Source organism: Callorhinus ursinus, unplaced genomic scaffold (genome assembly GCF_003265705.2).
Source record: "Callorhinus ursinus isolate GAN/ISIS: 27379988/994484 unplaced genomic scaffold, GSC_fseal_2.0 scaffold25, whole genome shotgun sequence".
NCBI classification, from domain to species: Eukaryota; Metazoa; Chordata; class Mammalia; order Carnivora; family Otariidae; genus Callorhinus; species Callorhinus ursinus.
Window position 1 is genome coordinate 4,305,396 of NW_027397087.1, and position 9,140 is coordinate 4,314,535.

At 44.0% G+C, this 9,140-nt stretch overlaps 1 protein-coding gene and 1 long non-coding RNA gene across 6 annotated transcripts in view; both read right to left on the reverse strand.

Annotated features, from left to right (window-relative positions):
- Positions 1-633: 633 nt before the first annotated feature.
- On the reverse strand, positions 634-5,000 carry LOC141370044 (uncharacterized). The gene is made up of 3 exons (XR_012373736.1): positions 4,643-5,000; positions 4,120-4,171; positions 634-850 (listed from the first exon to the last, which is right to left on the reverse strand). It is a non-coding gene; the product is annotated as an uncharacterized lncRNA (long non-coding RNA).
- Positions 5,001-8,835: 3,835 nt separating this feature from the next.
- MEIS2 (Meis homeobox 2) overlaps positions 8,836-9,140 on the reverse strand; it is a 203,569-nt gene continuing 203,264 nt past the window's right edge. For all 5 annotated transcript variants that reach the window (XM_025884005.2, XM_025884004.2, XM_073876771.1 and 2 more), the window contains one exon: positions 8,836-9,140. This exon is cut by the window's right edge and continues 1,116 nt beyond it. The gene's annotated coding sequence lies outside the window, so the exon portion shown is untranslated.

The window sequence follows — 9,140 nt, forward strand, 5'->3', positions numbered from 1 at the left end:
TCCCTGAACTTCTTCACAACAGACCAAAAAAAAAATAATAATAATAATGAGAACAACTTGGAGTATAAATATTTAATTTACCTCGGTTGTCACAATAGCCCCAGTAATTCTTCAAATCATAACCCGACTGAGGCAACACTTCACTGGCGCGAAGACCCGGGCTGCCTCCGCCTTGCCCTAGGAGCGCTCCTTCCCGGACGCGCCTTGGTCCCCGTCCCGGTTCAGAGCATCCCCAAGGAGGAGGGTTGGAGAAGGTGTGACACAGGGCGGTTCTAGGGAGCAGCGAGGGAGGAGAACGGATTCTTCAACGAGGAGCTCCTGGTAGCCTGGCAAGAAATGAGCGTCAAGAGACCCACCTTTCCCCCAGCCGTCCTCCCTGCCTTCTTCCCCCGCGCCTCAGTTCTGAGAGCAGTTTGCACAAAATCCCGAAATCCGGTACTCTAAAAAGCAAGCCCCCACAAACTAAAGTCGTTCCTCCTTGCAGATTGACACTCTTGGTGTGGGGTCTAGCTGTGGTCAGAAGAATTTCCCCGGGTCAGGGCTGCTTTGCCAGCGCCTCTCCCAAGAGTCGAGGCTGTCGGTGGAGTCGCGGCGTCTGCCAGCCCAAGATTGCCCCGGCTCGCGTTACCTGTGCGCCCTCGCCTAGAGTGGTCAGAAATCCGTGAGGATTAATTGGGAAGCCGAGAAAACGCCTGAATGCACCAAAACAGTTGAAAACATAACCAGACACCCTCAAAGAGTACGAGTCCCACACTTGCATTTGACGTGAAGCAGTCGAGTACGATCAAGTGTCAAAGACATTGCGGTTTATTTTGGTGCACTTCAGCCACCCTTTCCGTTTCCAGCAAAACTGAAAAGCACAAGCGAAGAAAGACTAGGAACACGCGGGAAAAGACCGTGTGTGTCTGTGTGTGTGTACATAGGTAGGTGACAACTTTTTAAACACATTCTCTAATTGGGGGGGGGAAATCAGACAAGGACCAGTATTTGCGGTGTAAGAAAAGGTCGTTCAAGAGGAGGAACTGAATTCCGAAAGCGATTCTCCGGGACTTTACTGAAGTAGGGCGAGTTCCTCGGGAGTTTTGTTTTGCGAGGCTGCAAAATACTGTTTTGTATTAGCCTCTTTCCCCATCAGAGATCCATTTTTAAAAACTTATACAACATCTATTAAAAACATTTCCTTAGACTCGGAATCTACAGTTTGGCAGAAACAAACAAATCACAGCGAAAACTCAGAGGAGAAAAGAATTTAGAGAAAGAAAATGTGTCCCTTTCCTAGTCACTTGATAGTTTATTCCCCGGAGGCCAAGTGAAGGTTGGGGTTCCTTCGTACTTTATTTTTTATCATTTATTCATTTAAATGTTCAGCCTTAGCAAGCTATTCCTCTGCCGCGGGGTTTTGCTGCAGAACCGAGGTGGGGGGTGGTGGAAGGGAGTCAGTGTGATGGGGCTGGGGGGGGCGGCGGGGGACACCGAAAAACACGATTTGCTTTGCAGGGGGCCGACCCGTAGCGGTCGACTCCGCTCGCCAGCAGGGGGCGCTCTGATGTTATATGTGGACGAGACAGCCGAGCCGCTCTGAGCTTGGAGACCGACTTTGCAGTTTCACGCAGCTGCAAAAGGAAAGGGAGGAGGGATTGTAGGTCCTAAACCCTCAACAGCTATTCCATTTGGGTTATTTACCCTCTGTTCGAATGTACCTACACCTCACTTTCCCTTCCCACCTCGCTTACTGCAACCTCCTCCCCATCAACCTCTTTTCGTCTGCATCTATGCAGCTCCTGTACATCTTTCTCCCTGGCTTTGAAATATACATTAAGGCAACTTATTAAATGCGACGATGAATAGTCAACATTTTTTTCGCCTGTTAGTTCCGCTGATCCAAGCAGGATTTATTTGCAGATCTCACATCCCGGAGCCATAATGCATGATTTTTTTTTTTCCTTAAATAAAATTGGTCAAATGTTGACAACCTTTAAGCCAATCTAACACTCAAGATTAGTGATGGGAAACTAATGAGAAAATATCAGATCGCCCGGCCTGAGGGCTGCCAATTAAATCTTTGCTGATTGAAAAATAAAAGCGGACTTGGGGTGTGAGCCCAGCTCAACTTCAACTATTAATTTAACATGTTGCCCGGGTGTGTGCCTTCTCTCCTCTCAACTGCTTCCCGAAACACAGCTTCCTCCTCTCTCATCCCTCAACCTAAAAGCCAAATGTTATTTCTCAGAATATTTCAAGAGGTCCAAATCAGGATGATCAATTCTTACACGGTAAATATTAGGCCTTTAAGCAATATGATTTAACTAATTAGAAAATTTACATCATTAAGTCTCAGGGAGAGAAAAAAGAGAAACAAATCTGCCAGTCATTTTAAAGGAGACAGGCACTATTGAAGTGTGAAGAAATCGGCTCTAATTCAAAAAGGCAATCGGGCAGAAAAAGCCCTCAACATTACCCTGCTAGTTATTAATCAGAAAGGGCTCTCCCCCCCCAACCCTACCCCCCCCTCTCAGCACTGAGTTTAAGTTCGGTTTTTTTTTTTTTTTTTTTGCCAGTGGCCCATGTCATATTTATATTGAGATTTTTGTCTGCTGAAGGATTAAAACTTGAAAATGTTTCAATATGAAGAAAACAGAATCCTCAAAGGGAAAAATATTCGCAGGATCACCTCTCTTCCAGACAAGCAAACCTGTTGTGATAAGCAATTCTCACCCCCCCTTTATTATTTTTTTTCCATTCTTTCATTTTTTTCCCTTCCCATTAAGTTCCTATTTTGAAACCTGCTTGGTGAGAACTAGATAGTCTTTGTGTTCTGCTCCCCTCCCCCTCGGTTCTTGCACCCCTCCTTCCTCCAAAGCGAGAAACTTACACTGAAGGCTGAAAAGTACAAATACATTAACAAAGCCCCACTCACTTTATAAAAAGGCCAGGGTCTAGGCTTACATGTCAGGCATCTAAGCAAAGGGGGATCAGTTGGGTGGGGCTACAGACCAAACAAGATGAACTAGAAATTTCCCCACCTATGTATAATATTTGATAGTGTGGTTTAAGGGAAAAAGGCAGGTAGGTGTGAATAATTTTAAAGTGCACTGTGGTGTTGTGCGACTTTTTCTCCATTCCCCACTTCTCTGTTCAGCTTAAAACAGCAGTCTCATTATATCAAGGTGCCCCTTCCCATCATACTCTTGCTCAAGCCCTTGGTACACCACAGACATAGCCCTCTCCCCAGGCTTCACAGTCCCAGCAAATTAACTGAAGGGGGAACTGCAAAGGAACTTTGTGAGCAGTTCTGTTTGGAAACTCAGGCCCTTCTTGGCATCTCTGAGGACTTGTTCCTAAACAGACACTAGGTTAAAAAAATAATAATAATAGCAAGCCTTAGATACTCGATTTCCCTTCATTATTATTTCTTTTTAAATTACAAAGAGGCCCCAAAGGCTCATTTTTCTGCCTTAGCCTCTTCTCCTCTTACTAGGTTCCATTCTAGCCTCATTTTCTTATCTTCCTCTCTGCCTTATGTCCTGAAAGTTTCACTACCTTGCTTCCCACCAAATCCCTGGGCTTGGAATTCTCAAGTCTGGGCTTCTTTGGGCCTGGGGCAGCTCCCCAACGTTAGTTCAATGCCATTCTCCACCTCACCAGATTTCAGCTTTGCAGGAGAGAGCAGTAGCAGACCTGGGCTATTAACACACCACAGTTAATTCTCTGCGGGAACTTTTACTAGGTGGGACGTGTGGAAGGACAAAACATCTGTAAACAGTGAGCGCTCTTGAGGGTGGGGAATGAGTTCTGACATAGAGGTCAGAACACATATAAAATATGGCAGAATTTGTGAAAGATTTCAGAGTTAAATTTTGGCAAAATAAGGAGAGGAAAGAGAAAAGGGGCGATGCTGGAAAGAGTTTAGAATGCCCCCCCCCAAATGCTGCTGCTTTTCTGGCCGTCACAGAGCAGATGGGAGTCGAACGTGCTCCTCTTTGAGAAAGATTAGAGTAAAATGGACACTTCTGTCACTTTCAGGAGGCGGGACAGAGAGGTGAAAATATACAAGACAATGGCCTCTGGCGCTGGAGGGCTCCCCACCCTTTGCCCCATCCCTCTCGGAACACTCCTTACCTTTGTTGCTGGGATTTGATCTGACACACTGGATGTCCCTGGACTAGGTTCTCTGAGAGGAAAAAGACCACGAGAATCAACCGGTCTCCTGCATCTACTCCGAAGCCAAGAAGCATTACAACAAAATTTACAGCGCCTTTAACAATTCGCAAGTAAAGCATTAAAATTCTCTTTAATTGAGAAAATATTGATTTTTTTTAAGTCTAGAAAAGGCGAAATCGTAATTTAGCTGCAAACTTTCAGGCGAGAATATAGCGTATTATGTTGCCGTATTATGGATCCACCCTTTATACCCATGCAACATCACATCTTTAATTGTGCTACTTTATGAAGTGATAAAGACAAAAGATAACCCGACTTAAGCAAAGGCTAAACAAAAAAGAGAGGACCTAGAGTAATTTCCTTTTCCAGTTATTTATAAAAGAATTGTCTATTTTTTTTGAAGCAGAAAAAAAAAATGCCCAAAAGGGAAGAAAGAAATAAAAAGAACGGAAAACCACAGACCAATCTAAAAGAAACTCACATTAACAAATCCGTTGATATTCTTTAGCAAAGGAGGAATGAAGCCAATGCATTCTGAGAAAATGCATTCACGGACAAAATTGCATCCTCCTTTAAACGAAACAAACCTGGGTCTATTTTCTTACTTTACTCCCAGTCCTTTTGGGGGTGGGGGGGCAGAATCTATTGGTGGATAGGAAAGGGAGAGAAAATCAGGCTTTCTATGTTATTTCTGTATCGGTTTTTGGTATTATAGAGGAGTAAAGAAGTTTTTGTGTGGTGGTTTTTCATTGATCAGTCACTCTGAGCTAATGTAATTATCCTCATCAATAGGAGGCTGCAGAGAGAATCATTATGTGGGTGACATTGATAAATGATCGCCCAGGAACGGCCCTCTCGCGGGCAACCCCCACATCTGACCCTCCCACACACACAATGTAGTCATAGAAACACCTAGAGAACCCCGAGCACCGCCGCGAAGGGGCAAGAGAGGGAAGAAAAGCCCCGGGCGGCCGAGGTGGGGGTGGGGGCGATTGGGGGCGACCAGTCCCAGATCCAAACCAGTTGCAACGACAAAAACAGCCAACCGCGGGGAGAGAGGCGGGCGTTGCGGGTGGGAGAATCCCGCTTCCCGGCAGCAAACCCTCCCACAGTTGCTCACAACAAAGTGAAAATCCGCCCTCCAGACGGACCCATTCCTCCACACCTTTTCCCATGTGCGACCTCACTACCAACAACATCTGATGTTTGCCGAGACACACATTCAAATAGGTTTCTCCAAAGGAGTTAAATAATTAGGTTACTAAACCTGTAGGCATCTCATTCTCACGCGGGTTCCCCCGTTCAAAAAAACCCCAAACAAACAACAAACCAAACCCATCTGAACAAAGGCAGCAGCTGGGTGACACCCCCCCTCCAGCATTCTCCTCTCCCCCACCAGCATCCCCCCCCCCCAGCTATTTACTGGGCGACCCCTTCCTTTCTCTACACCTCCTAACTCGGTGCCTCTGATTATGAGATAATGGATTTTGCGATTGTTCCTGTCAGGAGGGAAAAAAAAAAAACAAAAAACACCGAACCCCATGTTTTCATCTTTTGACTGTTTTATTTAAGCCAATGGGAAAGTATTGAGAGCAATAATTGATTCATAATGATCTATAAATCGATGTCGGAAAGCGGGGGTGGGGGTGGGAGTGGAGGTGTATGAAGAGTAAGGGGGGGATGCTGTTTATTTATTTTATTTCTAAAGCTTCAACTAAAGTAGCTTTGACACAGTTGGGGCTGGAGGGGAGGAGCTGTTGGGCTCTGCTGGATCATCCATCATCGCTGTCACCCAGAGTCTGCCCCGAGGAGCCGTAGACGCAATCTCCCTTCTGTCTCTACACCGAAACTATTAATATTAAAACCTCCCTTCAAACACTGCCCCGACGGTCTCCATTCTCATCACAGTCTGACCGGCCTCCCCCATCAGACCTGCATTTCGCCCTCCCCGCGCACCGCGGCTTCCTCCCAGCCCCGGCCCAACGGAGGGAGCTCGACGACGCGTGCGACACCCCGAGTTGATTACTGAGACTGTTAGGTGCCCCCCTTCCAGCCCCCACCCCACCCCCCATCAATTTGAAGCACGTTGGGCTACCTCTAACACCACGCAAAGGGAAGGCCAGGTGAGGGCAGGGGCAGCCGGCGCGGAGGCGGAGAGCCTCCCCACGCCCGCTGCCCTTGCCGGGGTTCAGCCTCCTCCCAGCCTCGGGGCGCGCGCACGTCGGCACCAACCCTGCTCGGTGGGCGGCGGCCCGCAGCGATTGCGGAGCGAGGGGACTCGGCACATCCAGACATCGGCCCTTCTAACACAGTGGCAACTTGCAGCAGAGGCCCAGGCTCCTTATCAAATTGCTGGCCTGCAAGACTAATGGGGAACTTGTGGGGATCCCAGTCTAGTCCCTTTGAAGGAAGGGCCCTCCTCTGACAGCTGTTAGAGATATTAGCCACATTTCCCTTCCCAAACCTGCTCCGGGTTAACAGGCCCACGGGGCGGGAGGGGCGAGGAGGCCAGGACTCTTTCCTGGAGTCCTCTCTTCTTGGCCAATCTAACTACGGTGAGGTGGGGGTGGGGGTGGGGGTGGGGGGCTGGCGCGGACCTGGAAGTGCTGACCTGGGTGGTGGGAGGGAGAAGAGGTGGTTGGAAGACACAGACTTTCCTGGTCTTTTCTTTTTCCGTTTAAATGTGGCTTCTTGCTCAATTCCCAACCCTTAACAGATGGCGACTGCAGTTCTCTCAGAATTTCTTAAAGAAAGGGAAACCTTTGGAATTTATTTCTGCTTTTGCTTTTCCATATAAATAAAAAGTGTTTTTATGTTACTCTTGTTTTGGAGAACATAAGCAATTTTATTCAGACTACAGTATTTCCTTTAACACTATATGGTTGTCAAAACACCATTCCCAGTTTCTTTGCTTTTGACAGCTGAGTCTTTCTTAAATATACCCAAATCGGAACTCTTTATACTAAATAGTAAACCCGAGATAGGAGCAAATGCCTTCTGAGGTGGTATAAAAAAAGCATTATAAAAATTGGACAACTCTACTACCTCTTGGTCTTAGCATATGGGGTGGGGGCAAGAAAATGCAAACAAATATTATTACAATTATTATCTACAAATGTTGAAGAAGGTTAAGGTTAACAGGATTTGTTTAAGGAGATGATTTTATTCATTAAACCAAGGGTAGAGAGTTTTGAGATCTCAACTTTGACGAAATAGCTTAATAATAATTTCATTAAGCACGTCCTAAACATGAACCCTTACCAAGTAAACTCTGCAGCATGTCCTTTACTGAGAGGAAAGGAAGAAAAACTTTTCCTTTTTTTTCCCAGCGAATGTGAGTTAATTTGTAAATGCAGAACTTTACCTAAAAGCATTTAAAGTAAAAATATACAAATACTTAGATTTTGCAAAAAGACTCCACATGCGTGGGGATAACAAAAGTGAGGGGGAAGCTCTTTTCCAAGTGGCGTAGAATTCTCCGTTAACAATCAACAGTTTGTGTCAGAAGTGTTACTTCTACATTGAAAAAGCAGCCTATCAATTAAGCTGATAAATGTGTTTATAAAAAAATCTACCTAACTAAAAATAATACAAAAACAATAGAAATTTGTTTCCTTGTTTCTTTATATACAACTTTCCTTCATATTTTCTGCAATGGGAAGATGGCAGAAGTCCAAGTAAGATACAAACTTGGATATCTGAGCTGGTGAACTATTTCCCTATCAAGCTGACATCACAGAACTAGTTTTATGATACTATCTCTTCTACACATAGGATTAAAAATGTAGGTGTTTCAAAATTCCAGGAAAAGTATATTTATTTTAGAAATTGAGGGGGCATGCAAATACACACACTTTTTTTTTTCCACTTTGCGCACTATCAGGCATTGTACAGTACCAGCAAGCCAGTAACACAGATTTCTAGGAATGTTGTGTGATACTTTGAAAATGGCATCATATTGCCTGTTTTGCTGCTGTTTTAGAAAAAAATTTACGTTTAGTCACCCAACTCCTCACACTAGCATGTCTGCACGTGGAGGTGTCTGAAATAAAAAGACCTCATAATAAAATTTATATTAAATATTAATGATTAAGTAATGTTTTCAACTCAGGATTTCAAACTTCGTAGAAGTTGTTTACTCATCTATGAACATCTATATGTAAATTTTAATTTACATATTCAACAGCATTTTAGTAAGTAAGACAGAAAAAACACAGGCAGATGAATTATCTTTGAGCACAGACGTTAGTTATTTCTTATGATGTAAAATTAACCCTAAAAAAGCCCTTTATTCTGGCAGAGGATGAACATGAAAAGCTTTATCTGAAAGTATTTTTTTCCAACATCATGCATCTAAAAAGGAGTTTAGACATATTGAATGAAGGTAATCTTTCAACTTGGCTCATCTCACGGATACACACACACACACACACACACACACACACACACACACACAATTTCATACCTTTAGAAGTTTTCCGCTGGTGGAATTTATAAGCCAAAAATATACACTACCCGCTACAGAAGGTTACCTTAAAAACTGTCAGTAAATTTCAAATATGGCCAACTTCTGGGGGGCAAAACCACCACCTACTTGTAACACCGTATATATAGCAGGCACTGTGCAACCTTGCCTTAAAACTATGAAAAACACACAAAAGAAAAGCCTAACAAAAAATCAAAAATGAAATATTTATTACCGCATTTTGTGACTTAACACCTTTTTTTTTAACATAACGTCACAGTCCTCATACAAGTATTTTAATGTAAATTTGACAAAGCTTAAAGGTAACAGCATTTTCTTCTAGTGAGGAACACGTGCTGAGAAAAGAATTCATGGACATACAATACCAATTCCACAGCAGATCTGATACTAGCAAAAACATTCTTTTTTTTTTTTCAATTGAGGTAAACACATAGAATATCTAACATGAAACAATTAATAGACCGAACTCTGTACGAAGTTTGTTACAGTATTT